The 21,954-nt window shown below is 45.2% G+C and overlaps 1 pseudogene; it reads left to right on the plus strand.

Moving 5' to 3' along the window:
* LOC130129617 (myosin-7-like) overlaps positions 1-21,954 on the plus strand; it is a 33,337-nt pseudogene that overhangs the window by 2,839 nt on the left and 8,544 nt on the right.

Consider the following 21,954-nt stretch of genomic DNA (forward strand, 5'->3'; position numbering starts at 1 on the left):
CCGAAAAGAAAGTGAAACTTTGAACCTAATCTGTGAAGCGGTGAGTGAAGCCATGGCTATGGGGATGTCAACGCTCCGGGCCGAACTGAAAAGAGACCTCTCTGAATTCCAAACTAGTTTTCGGGAGGATATCAAAAAACAAATGGATGAATTCATGATGGAAATAAATAGGAAAATACAAGATTCAATAAGTCAGATAGAAGGAGGAGTGAAGAGAGTGGAAGAGAAGGAGGATTGCATGGCCAGTATGAAGAGATGGGACATTGCAGTCAAGGATGCCCTTACCCAGGTGTTAAAAAAACAACAAGGACAAGATGAAAAAATGTCTGACCTGGGAGGACGCGAAAGGCACAATAATATCAGCATCTACAGTGTCCCAGAGGACACCGAAGGCACCTCCGCAGTGGTGTTCGTTGAAAACCTGATAAAGTTGGAACTGGGAGATGATCTTGACTGGGACCGAGGCTACGACTTGGGGACAGAATGCGCCCATCATGCTCTTGGGGTAAAACCACCCACAAGTGCACCACCATGCTCCATGGTGGTCCGTTTCCTCAAGTTTTCAGTCAAAGAGAAGATTCTGTATACTGCGTGGAAGAAGGAACTAAGAGTCCAAAACAAACGGGTGTATTTTGACCATGACTATGCAACAGATGTGCAGAACAAGCAGAAGGAATATATACCAGTGAAGAAGGCACTGAAAGAGAATGGAATACGCGTCCAGACTCCATTAACCAGAATGCATGTTTTCTTCGAAACGGGCACCATCCTGTATAACAACGCAACACAAGCAGCGGAGGACCTGCGGACACGGGGATTCGCAGTGAGTGCAGTGACAGTAACTCCAGGGACCAAGGACAAAGAAATACTAGAGGAAACACTGGCCCGACTTCTACCGTAGGTGATGACCGAGACCCAGCGCGGCAGAGATGTGAACCGGTTCCAGCAGCAGGTCAGGGAGAGGCTGAAGGAGTACCACTGGATGGAGCCAGGGGACAAGTGAGTGATTTACTTTTTAATCTGGATCCAAGGAAGCACCTTCTACCGTGCTGGGAATTCACTAATAACACTAAAACTATGTCCAGCCCTGTTCCTTTTTTTATCCTTTTAAATATAATGAAAGGCTGATACTTTCGTTGATAACAGGCAGAGCCACACAAGACTTTTTTTTTCTTTTTTCTTTTTTGCTACCAAGGGGCCTCACTTTGTGGCCAGCCCCCCTTACTGCTAAAGGTGACATGGCACCTTTCCAGTTGGAAGCCCAGTTCTATGTTTTGTATTATAGTTCTTCAAGTTTTTTGTTTTGTTTTACTCTACCTTGTTTATTTGTTGAGGTCTGGGATGTCACAAGTGAAAATGTTTGAAAGTAAAATGAATGTCTTACCAACATTATAACATAATCTCATTAAATGTAAATGGTCTAAATCTGATCAAAAGAAGTAAAATGATAACCAAATTAAAAAAGGAGAGGATAAATATAGCATTTTGGCAGGAAACCCATCTCTCTGGTACTGAACACAAAAAACTTTTTAAAAAAAATAGGCTTTAGGAACACTTACTTCTCATCAAATAAAAAAATGTAAAAAAGGGGAGTTGCCATACTGATTTCAAATTCAGTTCGGTTTGAAGTCATCTCTGAGATAAGCGATAACGAGGGTGGTTTTGTTCTGATAAAAGGGAAAATAGATCAAAAAGAGGTGACACTATTTAATGTGCATGCCCCTCCTGGGAGTGATATGTCCTTTTATAAAAAAAAGTGTTTGACTTGATTGCATCAGAAACATATGGGACCCTTATTTGTGAAGGAGACTTTAATATGCTTCTTATCCCTTTACTAGATACAACCAATAGGAAAAGGAGAAGGAATCATACTGAAAAACGTATCAACAAGATACAAAAGACCTGGGACTGGTTGATGTATGGCGGTCCATGCATAGGTCAGACCCAGGATACACTTTTTACTCTGTGCAACACACAATCTATTCAAGAATAGATTATTTCTTCATGTATAACAGGGATTTACATAGATTGAAGGACTGCAGAATAGGCCAGAGGGTCCTCTCAGACCACTCAGGAGTATATTTAACATTACATTTAGATGGTAGGCAGCGGAAAACATTGTGGAGGCTAAATACAGGCATGTTGAACAACTCCACCTTCAGAAGTTCAATGGAGACAGACTTAGGTGTATATCTACAGGACAATGATAACGGTGAGGTAAACCCTAGTATATTATGGGATACTGCCAAAACTGTCCTCAGGGGGAAGGTCATAGCCAGGACCGTGATGTTGAAAAAGCACATAGAACTGTCAAGACTACAGGAAAAACTGAGAGACTTAGAACAAGTGCATATTGTTAATAAAGAACCCTCTATTATACACCAAATTAGAAATGTCAAGCAGGAAAAGATAAAATATTAAGTGAGGAAGTTGAGAAGAACATAAGGCTTATGAAACAGAGATATTATGAGGCAGGCCCCGAAGCAGCAAAATTGCTAGCTTGGAGGCTCAGAAAACAACAAGCAGAAAGCACCATTTATAAGATTAGAGACCCTGTTACAAATACGACCACTAACAGTCTGGAAGGAATACAAAAAGCATTTGAAACATACTACAGATCTTTATATTCCCAGTCAGATCAGGTTGATGGACACACAGCTGTTGAATTCCTGAATTCTCTGGACCTCCCCACGCTGGGCAGAGAAATTAATGATGATCTCGTCTCACCAATAACAATGGAGGAAATTGATAGAGCAATTTCAAGCCTGAACACTAACAAGTCACCTGGTACCGATGGGTTTCCTCCAGCATGGTACAAACCCATGAGAGAAGACCTGCTTCCTTTACAGGAGATCTGTTTTAATTACATTTTAATAGAAGGCTCTCCCCCCTCTCATGGAGGGAGGCTTTTATATCAGTTATCCCCAAAGAAGGAAAGGACAGGTTGGACTGTAAAGGATACAGACCCATCACTGTCCTAAACACCGCTTATAAACTGTACGCCACCATCTTACAAAGAGGATGGAAATTGTAATGCCTTTCTTAATAGATGAAGATCAAACGGGATTCATAAAAGACAGACAAACTCATGACAACATAAGGAGAACCCTACACATTAATGAGCAGATTAATAAGGGAAGAATTAGTTCTATTGTTCTCAGTTTAGATGCAGAAAAAGCTTTTGATTCAGTTGGGTGGGAATTTCTCTGTTTAGTATTGAACAAATTTGGCTTCAGTGAAAACTTTATAGGTTGTATTCGGGCACTGTATTCTTCTCCTACTGCGAGAATAAAGGTTAATGGTAGCCTTTCTAATTCTATAACCCTTTAATGCGGCTGTAGACAGGGTTGCCCAGCTAGTCCCAGTCTCTTTAATTTATTCATCAAACCCTTAGCCCAAGCAATACGACAGAAGACAGAATTAAAGGGTATATCCATAGGCAGAGCAGAGTATAAAGTAAGTCTGTACACGGATGATGTACTGGTCACAATGAAGGACCCAGGCTCGTGTCTGCCTATCCTAATGGAAATGTTGGAGAAATATGGGGTATATTCAGGGCAGGGCTCTCAAGTCTCACGCATTGGGCGTGAGACACACGCATTTCAACTTGTTCACACACTCACATGCCACACCTTGTATTTCTCACGCAGAGAACCAGGGTAACGCCCACCAAGTTGCGCCGCTATTTTTTATAACAGTGGAACAGGTAGGAATCAAGTGGATTCCCCATAGCATTGAGAAGGGCCTGCCACACACCAGCCCATCAAATTAAAGAATATAGCTGCCGAACAGCCAATCAAATAATAGCATTGCTGTATCCGGGTAAGATTTAAGATATTCCCGCTACAACAACTTGACAGAAGAGGACAGCTATCTACTAACTTAGTCACAAATCCAAAGTAGGATGACAATGACGTGGGAGAAGACCATATCCTATGTGTACAGTAAGTTATCTCATCATTTAATTTCCGTTACTGGGGAATATTGTCTCTTTTTACTCTCTATGAATATTGTGTCCAGGCAGTTGGTTTAACCAGAGTGTGTGAACTAGCCTAGCTAGTTTAGGGTGACCAAACGGCGGAATATATTCATTTTCACTTCATATGATTTACTGTTGTTTTTTTTCCCTGGTTGTTATGAGCTCTCCATTTCCATGGAAATACATTTGGAATATTCAAAAAAGTGAGATTCATGAGCTTGGTGTTTTACTGTAAGACAGGTTGTAACCTGACATCAACCCTGTCGTTTGTATTCATAATGAACATGTATACAAGCTTATTGTGCATATTAAGTGACATTCTCCCGTTCTCGTTCAGGTCACCAGTTCTACCTGCACTAAAAAATGATGAATTAAATAAATATTTTTATTTGTATGAATCTATGTGTCATTTATCAGATCAGACCCCCGTCCCCACCCCAACCAAACCCCCACCACCGCCGCCGCCAAAATCTCACTCTGAACTCAGTTCAAAATTTGAGAGCCCTGTCAGGGTATGCCCTTAACATACACAAAACCCAGGTTATGATTTATAATTATACTCCCACACAAGAATTCATTGCAAAGTATAATTTCAATTGTAACTCATCTCATATTAAGTACTTAGGAGTAAACTTACCTAAAGATTTGTCACAGTTATTTGATATCAACTACAATGGCATTAACAAAAAATATATATGAGGACCTCAGTGGGTAGGGCTTGCTCCCTCTTGACTTCGGTAACAGAATCAGATCAGTCAAAATGAACATTCTGGGCATCGGCAAAGGCAGCCAGGGACTCAGGATTTGGCTGGGTGTCGGCAGTGGTGCTGGGCAGTGAAGACTCCATGGTGCTAAGCAGCGGAGACTCCATGGTGCTGGGCAGCAGAGACTCCATGGTGCTGGGCAGCAGAGACTCTGAGATGCTGGGCAGCAGAGACTCTGAGATACTGGGCAGCGACCACACTTTATTCTGGGAACAGGCTGGACCTCGGTAGTGGTGCTGGGGAACGGAGACTCTGTGGTGCTCTGCAGCGGAGACTCCCATAGAAAGGGGACTCCTGGGGGTCTTAAGTGACAGGATCAGGTAGGACGCTAGCTGACTCGACGACAGAGGTAGACTGGGGGCTAGCAGACATGGAGACAGACTGATGGCTAGCAGATTTGTAGACAAGCTGGTGACTAGCACGGCCAAAGCAAGCTGACTGGGTAGCAAACTGGTGACTAGCAGCCCCAAAGCTAGCAGACTGTGAGACAGGCTGAGGGCTAGCAGGCCCAAAGATAGCTGGCTGAGAAAAAATCCCTAACCTTAGACCCTAAAAAGTGTACCACACGTTCATGTACGCCCACACGCATATGAACGTGCTCACAAGCTTGTCTGTCTCACCGGACATGATACATTGAAGGATTTTTATCCCTTCCCACCAAAAAAAGACAGGCTAGAGTAGCTGGGACTCGGGACACCCAGCTTCAAACCGGGACAATCCCAGACAAACCGGGATGTCTGGTCACCCTACACAAGTTCCTTTTGACCTCCCAGAGAATTTGGTCATGCTGTCCCACTAGAGCGTCTTGACTGGCGAGGGCTTGGTGCAGTGACTCTTTATCTTCTGGGTCCATCGCTCTGTTACAATCAACAAGGGAAACCCAAACGCAGAACACGGACTCCGAGTAGAATGAATGAGAAAAGGTTTATCGACGGTTCTCAGGGAGTGAAATTGGATGGAGGTGAGGATTACAGCAGGGGAAGGCAGAGGGTAGAGGGAAGCTGGTGACTAGCGAAGCAGGGCAAAGCAGGAATTAAAAGTTGAGAGCATGGCAGGAGGACTGATTGGTAGTCAGGGAGATGAACAGGGAAACAGGCAGGCATGCAATGACCTATACTGGCTGAAACAACGATCTGGCAACCAGTGGCTGAAGAACCGAGGTAGATATAGATGGATTGCAGGTGTAGTCTGAACCGCAACCAGGGAGCCAGGAGAGTGAGAGGAGCACCACACCCACAACACACACACACACACACACACACACACACACACACACACACACACACACACACACACACACACACACACACACACACACACACACACACACACACACACACACACACACACACACACACACGAGCACAGGAGACACAGGGGAAAGGGAAATACTAGAATAAACTAGATGCATGGCTGTGACCGTGACACTCATGGCCAAATGAAACACTGAACAACAGGCCAATGACATAGAAATAGCACAAAAAAAGACTGCCCACTTGTATCGCCATAATTTCTATACAGATTATGGGCATTCTCTTGTTCTGTAGGAATCGGTCAATCGCATTACACATGTCCTGTGTCAAGTTCTATTCAGGAAAATCCAACCAATTCTAACCTTGTCCAGGCTAAGGAGAGGGCTCAGGATGTTGGTATCAAAAGTTAATGCTATGTATATGTTAATAAAATAAACAGGGAACCCTGGAGGATCAAATCATCCAGGCCAACCCTGCCCTGGAGGCTTTTGGAAATGCCAAGACCATCAGAAATGATAATTCCTCCAAATTTGTAAATTGCTCCAATATCAACTTTATATCTTTTTGGTTTGATTTCAGTTTTGATCTAATCACTTATTTTATAACATCAGGGAAAATTCATCCAAATCCATTTTGGGGACAGTGGTAAACTGTCATCGGCTGACATTGAGACTGGTGAGTATTTTTCAACAATTTCATGATGTTAGCACTGTCGATTTTACTGCTGAATCTAAATAAATTACAGATGTTTTATTGTATGAATATTTTGGTTTATGTGGTCTATACATCAATAACATAAATTTCAATACATGCAACCCTTTGTTTTATCAAGACCTTTTGGAGAAATCCGTGTCACCCATCAGCTTAAGGCTGAGAGGGACTACCACATATTTTTATCAGATTCTGTCCCAGAAAAAAACAGAGTTACTAGGTCTGTATCTTAATTTTGGGTCAAATAATGTATATTCCACAATTAACCCATGGCCATAAAAGATAAAACCTCGCCTCTTCTCTCTGCCAGAGATGCTGCTCATCACAAACAACCCTTATGACTATGCCTACATCTCCCAAGGAGAAACCACTGTGGCTTCTATTAATGATGCTGAGGAGCTAATGGCCACTGATGTGAGTGAAATCAGTGTAGAGTATTTGTCAAAAAGTCTACCACTGTTATTTAACTACCAACTAATACATTTTTGTACCCATTTCAGGATGCCTTTGATGTGCTGGGCTTCACCCAAGAGGAAAAGAACGGCATTTATAAGCTGACAGGTGCCATCATGCACTTTGGTAACATGAAACTTAAACAGAAGTAAAGACAGGAGCAGGCAGAGGCTGACGGCACAGAAGGTTAGTAATGGGAAATGGTAGTTTTTGTTGAAAGGTGGCACTGACACTAAATGCAGTGATTTAATCCAAACCCTGGTCTATCCAATGTTTAGTTGCAGACAAAGTTGCTTATCTGATGGGTTTTAACTCTGCTGACCTGATCAAGGGCCTCTGTCACCTGAGGGTCAAAATAGGAAATGAGTGGGTTACCATGGGACAAAATGTCCAGCAGGTAAAATAGGGGTTGACCTTTAACTTCATGAAGACTCCAATGACCCTTCACAAATCATTCATATACATAATATCTATTTTCCCCAAATCATGATCAAAAGTAATTGTGAATTTATGAGTATGTAAATTTTATGATTTTTCTGTCATACTGAAAGCTGAACTACTCTATTGGTGCACTGTCTGAGTCAGTATATGACAAGATATTCCTGTGGATGGTGGTGAGAATCAACCAATCTTTGGATACAAAGCAACCTCGCCAGTATTTCATTGGTGTGCTGGACATTGCTGGATTTGAGATCTTTCATGTAAGTCAAAATCTTTTCCATTTTCAGAATGATATATGTGCAGTCAAAAACCATTAAAGAGTTACTGGTTTTCTTTGATAATTTATAAAAAAAAATTCTTTCCAGTTCAACAACTTTGAGCAACTTTGTATCAACTTCACTAATGAGAAGCTGCAACAGTTCTTCAATCACAACATGTTTGTGTTGGAGCAAGAAGAGTATAAGAAAGAGGCCATTGCATGGGAGTTCATTGCCTTTGGTATGGACCTGCAAGCTTGCATTGAGCTTATTGAGAAGGTAAGAATTAGAATATGGCATTTAACAGAAAATGTTAACATCTTGCTCATACCACAAGACTGTAGTAGGAATTCTACAACCGCAGCAATGTTAATCAAGTGAAAATTTATTTCTTGCATTCAGCCCATGGGCATCATGTCCATTCTTGAGGAGTGCATGTTCCCTAAAGCCAGTGATGCAACGTTTAAAGCCAAGTTGTATGACAACCACCTGGGCACGACAGCAAACTTCCAGAAACCCAGGTTTGTCAAGGGAAAACTAGAGGCTCATTTTGCCCTGGTTCACTATGCTGGCATCGTTGATTACAACATCATCAACTGGCTAGTAAAGAACAAGGACCCTCTCAATGAGACTGTGGTCGGGCTTTTCCAGAAGTCAACACTTAAGTTATTGGCAATGTTCTTTGCTGGCTATGCTGGGACTGACTCTGGTAAGCATAACAATGAAACATAATGCAGTGAGATGATGAATTTATTGATGACTTAGTCAGGAGCAGTTTCTTCTATCAATATGGAAAGTAACTGATCAATTAGTCACACTGATCACTGTTGGAAAATCATTTTGGGCTTCAGAGACGGGTGCAGCAGGAAAGGGAGGCAAAGCAGGTAGAAAGAAGAAGGGTTCCTCCTTTCAGACCGTGTCTGCATTACACAAGGTAAGGCTGAAATCAAAAATTCTAAGATTTACAAAAATTTCCCGCAGATTTTCCTGTAACCTATAATTCAGTTGTATTTCATAATGTTCTTTTGCTATTTATAGGAGAACCTGAACAAACTAATGACCAATTTGCGGTCTACTCATCCCCACTTTGTCCACTGCATCATCCCCAGTGAAACCAAGACCCTTGGGGTAATGGAGAACCCATTAGTGATGCATCAGCTCCGCTGTAACGGTGTGCTGGAAGGCATCAGGATCTGCAGAAAAGGATTCCCAAACCGGATCCTTTATGGTGATTTCAAGCAGCGGTGTGTGTTTTTTGAGAGGTCACTTATTGTTTCACTTGCTTTAATTTTCATTTACATCACCTTCTCAAACATCTGCACAGCACATCGCTGCCTACCTTTTACACATTCACTGCCATTAACTCTTGAACCTCTGATGAATATTTCAGCCTTATCTGTAAAAAAAAACCAAACCCCGAGGTATCTGGATGAAAAACTATCATTATAACAAGTGATTAATTTGTAAATCATGAGGTCCAAACACAAAAGGGATAGTGATCCAGCAGGTCGACTTTAAAAATGGAGAGGTCTCAGAATATACCATTAAATTGGTGTGGCACCCCAGACACCCAGTGTTGTTATATTGTCATGATACAGGACTATGTACATCCTAAAATTTCCTACAACTTTTTCATTGCTTATTCATCAGTCTTAATTTAATTCTGATGCCTCTATATGACCAAAATAAACAGATATGAGACCCTCAGTGAGAAGATTAGATACTGCTATATAGTGATTCCAAATGTTTGTCTGCAAGTTGGATTACCCGCAAAATCTGATGGAACAATTTAGGGCACACAGACATTGCACAATTACATAGCTACAATTAGAGATACATTACCTAGGCGAAAGCAGATTTTTGCAACAAGAGGCAATGCTTATGAAATGAAGTCATTCTTCAGCGAAACACTACACATTTGTACACAGGGACAACTATGTTATACTGAGGGCTGACTGAAATTATATAACTTTTATTGCAAACCTACACAGTCTGTAGCTGTCAAATAAAATCAATTCTATACAACTGTGCAGTACTAAGAGTGGACAATGTGAAAAATCAAACTGTAACTACAATCTCCATTAACCAGAGTGGACAACCAAAATATTTATCAGGAAAATTATATATAATTAGACACAAATAAAAACAAAAAGGCTTAATATTTGCAAATGCATTTTGGGCATCTCTGTGCCTCCAGTGATTTCAGCTGCCACATTTTCAATTTGTCAGAAGCAATCATTTTACAGATGTGTGTTGTGTGTTTATTCACCACACTTGCTATCAATAGAGACAAGCTAATAATATATCTTAGAGTGAGGGAAACAGAAGAAAAAAACACAGCATTTGGCTTTTTTTCAAGAACAATGGCATACAAAAATTTACTTTGCATGCCATATGAGATGTGGGATCCTCTCAAATAGGTGCTGGAATGCATGTTGCCCAACACTGAGGAGTGACATCCTGACGTAGCACAAATCAAGCACTGATTAACATTTTTTGTGCACATGATTTCATGTCTTTATCCATAATGCTTTCTAACCACTGATCATCATTCTGACCTTTGCACAGTTGTTGCCACACTTGTTTTTCATGAAGGCTTACAATTTTGACAATGCTACTTTGAAAAGTTTCTTAAAACAATTAATAATTAAATAGTCTTCAATTTCTTTAAAGATATCGCATTCTGAATCCTGCTGCTATACCTGAGGGGCAATTTATTGATAATAAGAAGGGAGCAGAAAAGCTACTGGGATCCCTGGACATTGACCATCAGCAATACAAACTGGGACATACTAAAGTGAGAACAAACTAAATGAAGGGACAATTATCCTAATGATCTGGGAACACAAAGATTCAACTTGCTTTTGATATTTCTAAGGTGTTTTTTAAAGCTGGTCTTCTCGGTCAACTCGAAGAAATGAGAGACGACCACCTCGCCCTGATCCTGACAGGAATCCAAGCCTTCTCATGTGGTTTCCTTGCTAGGATGGAGTTCCATAAAATTGTGGAATGCAGGTTTGAATATAAAACTATCAATCATGGTATTAGTTCCATAGACCTTTTTATACATGAAGCACGTTGAGTTTCCTATCACATGAAATGTACTATGCACATAAAGTTTGGCTTGCCTTTGTTTGGATCTCTTCAACAATAAGAAATGAAAAAAAAGGAAGATTGATAAATGGCTTTATTCACAGGGATGCTTTGCTGGTGATCCAATGGAACATACGTGCCTTCATGGGTGTCAGGAATTGGCCCTGGATGAAGATGTACTTCAAGATCAAGCCCTTGCTGAAATCAGCAGAGACTGAGAAGGAGATGGCAAATATGAAAGAAGAATTTGCAAAACTCAAAGAGGCATACATTAAATCTGAAGCGCTCAAGAAGGAGCTGGAGTAAAAAATGGTCTCGCTTCTCCAAGAGAAGAATGATCTGCAGCTCCAAGTCCAATCTGTTAGTAAATATTAATATTGTGTCTTCTCAAAAAATGCCTGTGACATTATTATTTCATAGCCAATATTTTTGTACTTTTATCTGATTCATACCTCCAGGGAAGAACTCTTAAGTGTTAAAACTGGCACAATAAATTACAGTTGTGTGTACTTGAACGCCATGAAAATAAATGTTATTAGGAACAAGACAATCTCTCAGATGCTGAAGAGCACTGTGAGGGTCTGATCAAGAACAAGATTCAGCTTGAGGCCAAAGCCAAAGAGCTTGCAGAGAGACTGGAAGATGAGGAGGAGATGAATGCACAACTGACGGCTGAGTGTTCAGAACTCAAGAAAGATATCGATGATCTGGAGCTCACTCTGGCCAAGGTGGAAAAGGAGAAACATGCCACTGAGAACAAGGTAAATGTTCTATTCCTGTTAATGGTAACCCTATTGTTAGGTCCACTCAGCGTGATATTATACTAACCTTACTCAATTCATTATGTTAAAAACCTGACTGAAGAGATGGCAGCATTGGGTGAAATCATTGCCAAGCTGACCAAGGAGAAGAAGGCTCTTCAGGAGGCTCATCAGCAGACACTGGATGACCTGCAGAGTGAGGAGGACAAAGTCAACACTCTGACAAAAGCCAAAGTCAAGCTGGAGCAGCAGGTTGATGATGTGAGTATCTCTCAACAGTCATACCACACAGGGCACAATAGCAAACTACTTGAAAAACAGTTTGCACCTGTGTTTCACTATATGAAGAGACACATGATAGGATTGCTAGTCTTTATCATAGTACACTTTCCTTTATTTCTATGCATAATTTTCTATCAATGTGATTTTTTTAACAGCTTGAGGGATCCTTGGAACAAGAAAAGAAAGTAAGGATGGATCTGGAGAGAGCCAAAAGAAAGTTGGAGGGTGATTTAAAGTTAACCCAAGAAAATGTGATGGACCTGGAGAATAACAGGCAGCAGTTGGAGGAGAGGCTTAAAAAGTAAATCTAATTTTAGGTCATCACCAACATGTGACACTTGTGGACAAAAAAGATTTTCTACTAAGATTAACTATTTTTTCTTTTTCTATATAGAAAAGACATTGAACTCAGCCAACAATTGGGCAAGATTGAGGACGACAGGCAATGGGTGCACAGCTACAGAAGAAACTAAAGGAGCTGCAGGTGACATGAGAAACCAATTTCAATCTTTTATCAGATGAACTTAAATTATTTGAATGCTCACTCAAAACTGATTGTCCTTTCATGAACTTCATCAAGGCCCGCATTGAGGAGCTGGAGACTGAGAGAGCTGCCCGAGCCAAGGTGGAGAAACAGAGGGCAGACTTGGCCAGAGAGCTGGAGGAGATCAGCGAGAGGCTGGAGGAGGTTGGTGGAGCCACTGCTGCCCAAATTGAGATGAGCAAGAAGAGGGAGGCTGAGTTTCAGAAGATGCGCATGTTAGTTTCAAATAAGACAACTGTACTTATTTAACTGAGTTTTATTTGCGCTCTCAACAGCAAGTGGCCACAGCCTACCGAACATTTCAACAAGTGCCTTTCACTAGCAGCGCGCCTTCCTCCTAACAGCAGGGTTACTGTAAAGACTGCAGTAGAAGTGACTAACAAAACAGGCTACCGTATTAACTGTATTATAGGCACCAACAAAAGTTAACTTAACAAACTTAACAATCTCCCCTCTTTTTTTAAAAAACAAAAACTACAAGGATAATATTTCAGGAAAACAAAACAAATGCTCAGTTATCAACAGTCACACTCAGTCATCTAGCTTCCATTGTCCATTGTTCAGTGCCTTAAGCAATACCAGGGAAGAGGCTCCCTTTTTGGTCAGACAGTCTGCCAGCTGTTCCTTTGTAGCTGACCTCAGAATACGATGAAGCCTTTTGTTCTGGATAAGTTCTTTGATGCCACTTATTTCTAGTCTCAGTCGTTTCTCAGTCACTGACTTAGTGGACTTGATGGCATCCACAAGGGAGTAGTTGTCTATTACACACATCACAGGTAGGGTGTGCTGTTGGACCTTTCCTGTGGTAAGTTCAGAGTAGAGGGAGGACAGAAATATGGCATTATCAATACCATCAGCAAGGACAAGTGTCTCTCCTGCCACCGTGCTCTGAACCACTCTTCTGATCCTTTTTGATTGCCAGCAGATTGGCGAGAATCTTCCTTCCTTGCCCATCAGCACGATGAGATGTCCTCCTTGTGTTCCCCCATCTGGGAGGTTTCCCATGGAGGCGTCACTGAAAACAACAAACTTCAAAGGGTCCTCATTTCCTAAGTTCTGAAACTTTAGGGTGACACGTTCCGATTTCAGTTTTCTTACTACCTTATTTGCTTCATGCATGGTTTGTACAGTAGCATGTTTTAGATTGGCTGCAAGGGCGCATGTATCAAACATGATATCTGGTCTACTCTGTCTAGCCACCCATAGGAGTTGTCCTATCTTTGACCTTAGTTTGTCAGTCTCACACTCTGTGAGAAGAGCATCATGCTGCAACGCTCTTGATGAGTCTATGAGAATGGGCTGAAGATTCTTTATGTAGATCTCTTGTTGCATGTGCACTTCTCCATCTACTGTGGCTAGTTCCATCCCCACATAGCGAAAGTTGTCCTGTTCTTCACGTCCCACTTGGAAAACTGTTTTGAGATGGGGAATGATTGTGGTGGCAAATTTGTGAGAGCCACCCCAGATAAAATCATCCACATGACAGGCAAGGACACCAGTCACATTACAATCTTCATCAACCCAGTAGAAAACAGCAGGATCAACTTGTGACATTGTGGCCCCTGTTTTCAGCATCGTTGCTTTGACTCTGTTGTACCAGTAGAGTGATGCATCAGCGAGTCCATAGACACATTTTTTGAGCTTCCACAATGTTCCCTCACTTTTAGCCTCAGGAGGTGGGCGAACGTGGATGTCCCGAGACAGCTCCATTCCCTGAAGAAAAGCTGACTTGATGTCCATAGAGTTTAATGTCCACTTTTTCTGACATAGAGCTGACATGAGTAGTCTGAGGGACTCTGATGAGCATGTAGGTGAGTCCTTCTGTAGATCTTTAGTGTTGAATTCTTCAAAACCCCTAGCCACAAGACGCGCTTTGGGTATTATACCATCAGGGGTTTCTTTCAGTGTACATACCCATCTAGTGGACACATGCCTTTGACCCATATCTTTTACCTCCTCAAACACTATTGTATTTAGAAATCACGTCAGGACACAGCGCTGTCGCTCGACACAACCTCTACGTGGCATTCTTTATTTAGACTGACACAGCATCAAAGGCAGACCCGATCAAACAACCCAGAGCCCGCAGGCATCACCAATCGATCCCAGCACAATAGAACAGCACCAAATCAAATGCAGCACTGTCGATGTGTGCATACATAACATTCCCCCCCCCCCCGGCAGGATTTCAAACATGAAAGGTTGACACAAAGTCCTCTAGGTGGCCAGGGCGTAAACGTGTGCGAACAGGTCGCGGGGCGGCCTGAGGCTGGGCAGGCCGAGGTGGGGAGGGAGATGGCAGGGGAAGCTGAGGCCCAGAAATGTCTGGGGCCCGTGTAGGAGCTGCATGAAGCCCCGGGGCGTCTCGCCATGCTGAGGGAATGGCTATGGTTGTGTCACCAGCTGTGTGTGGCGGAGCTGACACCTTCCGTAGACAACTGGAGGGCCACCGAGTGCCATCGCTGAGGAGGTAAGTGGCTGGGCCCAGCTGACGGGTGACTTGGAGAGGAGAGGACCAGTATGAAGCCATTTTATTGTCCCTGTGGGGCCTGCGGACCCTGACCCAGTCTGACACATTGATGTCTGGCACCCTGGTTCGTTTTGACTGGTCAAACCGTTGCTTCATCCGCGTCTGCTGACGAGTGACTGAGGCTCTGACCCCAGAGGGAGGTGCCTGAGGTGTGGAGGGGCGGAGCCTGTCAAGGGGCATGCACAGTTCCCGGCCTAGCATGAGAGAGGCTGGGGAGACGCCTGTGGTCGAGTGCTGTGTGGCCCGATAGTGCAGCAGAGTGTGACGGATGGCCTGCGTGAAAGAGCACCCTTGGGCCATGTGTGCTCTGAGGCCGTTCTTCAGTGACTGGTGAAAACGTTCAACGCCGCCATTGGCCTGGGGGTGGTAGTACGCAGTGCGTATATGATGGATGCCCTTGCTTTCGAGATAAGCAGTGAACTCAGCAGAGACCAGCTGAGGGCCGTTGTCGGTGGTGATGGCCTTTGGGAGGCCCCAGCGAGAGAAAAGAGAGTCCAGGAAGTCGATGATGATCTGTGAGGTCACAGTGCCGGAAGTGGTGAGTTCAGGCCATTTTGAGTGTAGATCGTAGGCGACCACCATGAAGCGTTGGTGGTGGGGAACTCCATGGATCTCACCACAAATGTCCAACTGCAGGTGTTCCCAGGGCTGAGAGGGCCAGGCGAGAGGTTGCAGGGGTGGGGGAGCCTGGTGGCCAGTCTTGCCACTCACAAGGCAGGCAGAACAGTCCTTCACCAGAGCCTCAATATCTCTGTCTATCCCCGGCCACCACACCAGGTCTCGGCAGCGCTGTTTCAGTTTCACAATGCCCAGGTGGCCTTCATGCACCGTATTCAAAACACGTGCACGGAGAGCAGCTGGGACCACTGTGCAAAACCCACGTGCCACGCAGGTGTCGTTCCAGCAGGAGAGCTCCTGTCTGACTCGGGCGAACGCAGCCAGCTCCTTTGGGACCTTGTGAGGCCAGCCGTTCTGGATGTAGGTGCGGAGCTGGGAGAGGACAGGGTCCTGTTCGGAGGCTGCCCTCAGCTCCTGCAGAGAGACGGTGGCCTGGAGGGGTGTGTGTAGCATTTGGACAATGTCCTTTTCCACACAGTCAGTGTCCGTCTGTGGAGCTGGGGTGGAGACAGAGCGAGAGAGCAGGTCGGCGACAACATTGTCTCTGCCTGGGGTGAACTGCAGGCTGAAGTTGTACTGGCGGAGGCGGTCAGACCAGCGGTGCAGCCTCAGGGGTTTGTGGCCTGTCCCAGATGTGGACAGCAGCGCTGTCAGGGCCTGGTGATCTGTCCTGAGGGTGAAGGAGCGGCCATAGAGGTAGAGGTGCCACCTTTCACAAGCCCAGATACAGGCTAACGCCTCACGCTCACCCACGGAGTACCGCTGCTCGGTCAGGTTGAGGGCACGGGAGGCGAAGGCAATGGGCTTCTCCACACCGTTCTGGGTTTGAGACAGCACGGCCCCTATCGCTGTGGCTGATGCGTCACAGGTCACAACGGTGGAGCTGGAGATGTCGAAGTGAGCCAACACTGGTGGTGAAGTCAGTTGAGTCTTGAGATCACGCACAGCGTCACTGCATGCCTTTGACCACACCCATGGCTCGTCCTTACGCAGCAGCTGGCGCAGGGGGGCTGTGGTCGCAGGGTACTGGGGAAGAAACCTCAGGTAGTAACTTGTCATACCCAGGAAGGAGGCGACCTGGGCGGCCGAGCTGGGCTCAGGGATGGCCTGAATGGCGTCCACGTTGGATTGTAGTGGAGTTACACCGCTCGCTGACAGCCGGAACCCCACGAAGTCGATGGCTGGCACAGAGAGGACACATTTCTCAGCATTGAGAGTTAGCTTGTGCTTGGACAGGGCTGCGAAGACCATGTTAAGGCGCTTGTCGTGGATTTCACTGGTGGGCCCGTGTACCACTATATCGTCCAGATAAATGGCCACGCCCAGTATGCCAGCCAGCATGGAGACCATGATTTTCTGGAAGCAGCTAGGGGCGGAGCTGAGACCGAAAGGCATCCTGGTGTAGCAAAACACTCCTGCATGTGTCACAAAGGCTGTGAGGTTTCGGCTGCTGGGGTGGAGGGGCACCTGTAAGTACCCCTGTCTGAGGTCGAGCTTGGAGAACACCTCAGAGCCATAGAACTGAGCAGTGAGTTCTTCTGAGGTGGGCAGTGGATACTTATCAGGGACCACTGCCTTATTTACTGCACGTAGATCGACGCAGACACGCAGGCCCCCCGACTTCTTCTTAGCCACCACGAGGTTTGAGACCCAAGGTGACGCGTCCACCGGTTCAATGATGCCAGCTTCCAGCAGTTGTTGCAGCTCGGCGGAGACCCCATCACGGAGAGCCAACGGGATGCGGCGCAGTGGTTGGATGACAGATTTCACAGCAGGGTTGAGGAGAGGTTGATGGGTGAAGGCGGAGAGGCAGCCCAGCCCCATAAACAGCGATGGCCACTTCTGCTGCCACGGTGTGGCGACAGTCAGGATTGCTGCCCCCCTTGTGTCTAAGAGGGAGAACCCCAGAGCGGAGAACAGGTCCAGGCCCATCAGGTTGGCCCCACGGCGTGCCACATGAAAAACTGCATTGGGCACCAGCTTGGTTCCATAGCGGACAGTCAGTTGGAGAGAGCCAACCAGATCGATTTTGGAGTCACCATACCCACAGAGGACAGCTGAGGGTGCGGACAGTGGCAGTGAACCGAAAAATTGACTGTAGGTATCAACATTCAGGAGAGACACACTTGCACCGGTGTCCAACAGCAGGGGGATGCACACATCATTAATGTTGACTGTGCATGATTTGAATGACACTGGCCCAGAGCTCACCTTGTGAATGACGGCGGTTGAAGACTGGGGGGGGGGGGTGGCCCTCTGACCCAGCCGGGGAAGATCAACAGACGTTGGCAAAGTGATTGTGCTTACCGCAGCTACGGCATGTCTGGCCACGGGCAGGGCAGTTCTGAGCCCTTGAAACATGAGACCGAGACCCACAGTTACCACAGGACTGTTGAGGGCGGGGCCGAGAACGCCGTCGTTGCAGTTGCAAGACGTCCCCAGTGGAGTCGGCGCCCGCCTCGCTCTGGTTGGGTTGCGTCCCGAGGGGCAGCCGTGAGTAGAGGGAGGAGTCGTTGGCAGCTTGACTGGAGGTGGCCACTTGCTGTGTATTTAGCATAGCAGCACACTCAGCTGCTCCCTCAACCTGTAGTGCAATGGTAATTGCTCTGGACAGCAGCAGATCGTCTTTTTCCAGCAGGAGAGTCTCACGCACCTTTGCGTTGTTGGTGTGTTCGATTAGCTGGTCGCGAACCATCTCGTCCTGAAGCGCGCCAAACTTGCATGAGCTAGCTAGCCCTCGCAAATTAACTACGTACTGCCGCACAGACTCACCAGGCAGTTGGTGTCGCTGACGGAATATAAATCGCCGAAGGAGGGCACTCTGTGGAGCAGCGAAATGGGTGCTCATAAGTCCCACAGCTTCGGCAAAGCTTGTGACGTTCCCCAGAGACCCGAGCACACGATGACCCTCTGCTCCCAAGCAGTGTAGCAACAGAGCCGTCTTCCTAGCCTGGCTCACGTCGTCGAGCCCTGAGGCGATGATGTAATTTTCAAAACTATGTAGCCAGCGAGTCCATGGTACCGGAGGCTCGCCAGGTAATGCCAGGAAGGGGGCAGGTGGTGGGAGGGAGATATCAGCCATCCTCGTCGCCAATATTGTATTTAGAAATCACGTCAGGACACAGCGCTGTCGCTCGACACAACCTCTCCGTGGCATTCTTTATTTAGACTGACACAGCATCAAAGGCAGACCCGATCAAACAACCCAGAGCCCGCAGGCATCACCAATCGATCCCAGCACAATAGAACAGCACCAAATCAAATGCAGCACTGTCGATGTGTGCATACATAACAGACCCATATCTTTTACCTCCTCAAACACCCCATTATTTTTCCAGCTACTGATTTCCTCTAGTTTAGCCTTATCAAATGAAACACCATCTGTGACTAATACATATTTTTCCTGCATATCAGAGCATAGTTCTACACTATCCAGTGGATTAACCCGAAGATTGTCTACCTTAGTAAGATCAGCTGACCCCATAGTACCAGCGATGTCAGATGGTTCTAAGTACTGTAGGTTGTACCAGTTTCTGTTATTTCCTGTAGCCTTTCCTGCTCGTCCCATCACTTTAGCTCTGTGAGAGGCACCTGTTACATTATCCACAAAGCTGATTGTTTGACCTGTTTTCAGCCCTAGGGAGGCTCCTACCCTTATGCCTGTCTGTTGATTATCCTTATGATTATTACCTTCAGTGACATCTGTATCATTGTCTGTAACACCCCCAGCCTCACCGTCATTGTTCATATCAACATCTATGTCACAATCAGTACCAGGTATGTTCCCACTGTCATTGTTAACAACATCCACATCACTATCAGTAACAGGTACATTCATATTGTCCTCAGTAACATTCTCCCCCGGGTGCTCTAGACCCCCACTAGCACTTACTTCACTCTTATCAGCCTTCCGCAGCCTAGAATGATGAACCCTGACATAGGTCCCACCATGGCCTACAAAGATCACCACCCCATCTTGTCCTATCACGACTCCAGCACCTTTCCACTCAACACAGTCTGTCCTTTTGTAGAACACCTTGTCCCCAGTTTCATACTTCTCATCTGTTGGACGAAGTTGCTTTCGTAGAGCTCTTCTCATTCTCTCGGAGCACTCTGCCTCTGTGAAAGCTTTCCTTGCTGCATGTAATGCTGTTATGTGCTGTCCCACCCATGCACTCATAGTAGTTCCCTCCAAAGCAGGTGGCTGATCCACTAACACAGAGGGAAGGTTCGGATTCTGTCCAAACACCAGCTGATGTGGGCTTAAGCCATGTACGTTCTGCATTGTGTTCTTGGCCATGAGTGCCCAATCCAGTGCTGTTCTCCAGTCAACTCCGTTGTCAAGTTTTACCTTCAGCATTATCTCTGTGAGCATTTGGTTATGGCGTTCCAGCAAGCCATTGCTCCATGGACTATAGCCAGCAGTCGTCTTTATCTCGATGTTGAAGTTCTCTGCCATGTCTCTTATTTCCTAATTAGTGAACTCGCCGCCATTGTCGCTGAAGAGACGCTCCGGTGGACCATGGACACTGATCCAGGAATGTACAAAGCATTTCACTATCACACTTGGTTTCTTTGAGGTCACAATGCCACCCGCACTAAAGCGTGTGAAGTGATCGATAATGTGCAGGTACCACACATTCGGTTCTAGCTCATGTAAATCTACTGCCACAGTCTCATTGTATCGGGAGGCCATGGGCAGACCAACAGCAGGCTTGGGCTTAGGCTTGCTGTACTTAAGACATATCTCACATTTTCCTACTATCTCTTCTAGAATAGCAGTGCTCTCATTATCAGTGTTTCCAGCATTTATCAGCAGCTTCTTCAGTTTGCCAACTGATGCATGTCCGAATTGCTTGTGAAGTTTCAGTAAAGCTTTGTGTTTTTGTTCCTTAGTCATATTCTCTGTGATGGCCAGGACCACATTCGCATATGTATCGCATGGGGACTCATTATCCATTATGTTCAGACAGTAGTGCCTGAGGAGGTCATCTCCAGAGCTATCGGTTGCTGAAACATTATTGCTGTATCGTTCTCCAAGTTCAGCACAGCTCCTGCTCTCTTTAGCGACGTTTTACTCAGCAGTAAAGAGATGTCAGATGGGACCACTTCTGTTTCTATACAGCATTTTGTTTCTCCTATCTTGGCTGGTATCTTGACCTTTTTTGTCGAATGTACAACTCGCCCATCCCCAAACTTGAAAGGCTTGCTACTCTCTGTGTTAACTATTTTCTGTACTTCTTTCTCATTTAGTCCCCCTACATAGTTATTCAGCCATTTTTCACCACAGACAGTCCTTGTGCACGCCGTGTCAATGACAGCTGATCCCAGCGCCTCAACCATGAATATTTCCGTGTCCGATTCCTTAGAAAACAGCGTTACATTACACTCATCAGGTTCTTCTGTGCATTTATTTTCTTGTGTCACCTTCACATGTTCTTTCTTATGTGGGCAATCTTTCACCCAGTGGAATGTGCTTTGACAAATCCCACACTTTGTTCGTCTTCCGTACTTATCAAGTGGATTTGTGCCTGCGAGTGGTCCTCTAGCTTGCACACTTTGGGCTCGTGGGTGCGGTTTTCTTTGATCTGTGTAGTAGGCTGCATCCTGACTCACGTTAAAGGCTCCCGCCTTCTGCTCATGTTTTTCTCCGAATATGCGTTTCAGTGCTGACTTCATATCATCAAAAGTGTGCTTACCACATGCAGTCAATGCCAGTTGCTTGTCTTTCACATCAAGACCTGCTGTATCCAGTAGTTTAAACGCCAAAACAGCGTCGGGCAGAACCATCTCGAATTTACAGATCCTGTTGTATTTCTGTTCAAAATCAACAATAAAGTCCACCATCGAGACGCCATTTTCCCTCGATATTCGATCGAATAGGCTTCGTAAGCCCAGTCTTTCTCTTCTCTCAAAAAAACTTTGTCAACTTCCCCAATCAACGTGGTCATTCCATCATCCTTATTTAGATCATCCACATTTATTCCTAAAGCAGTATCCCTCGCTCTACCTGTCAACGATAGAGCCACAGCCAACGCTTGCTTTTTCTTGTCCAAGTTCGTCACCCGTCTCCATATTTCCACTTCATTTTTCCAGTTTTCATACGGCTTCTTTTCATCAAATCCAGGAGGCTGTCTTAAGTCATTCGAGGCAACCATCCTCTGCTACCAATGTTAGTTTCAAATAAGACAACTGTACTTATTTAACTGAGTTTTATTTGCGCTCTCAACAGCAAGTGGCCACAGCCTACCGAACATTTCAACAAGTG

The sequence above is a fragment of the Lampris incognitus genome, chromosome 19 (genome assembly GCF_029633865.1).
Source record: "Lampris incognitus isolate fLamInc1 chromosome 19, fLamInc1.hap2, whole genome shotgun sequence".
Taxonomy (NCBI): Eukaryota; Metazoa; Chordata; class Actinopteri; order Lampriformes; family Lampridae; genus Lampris; species Lampris incognitus.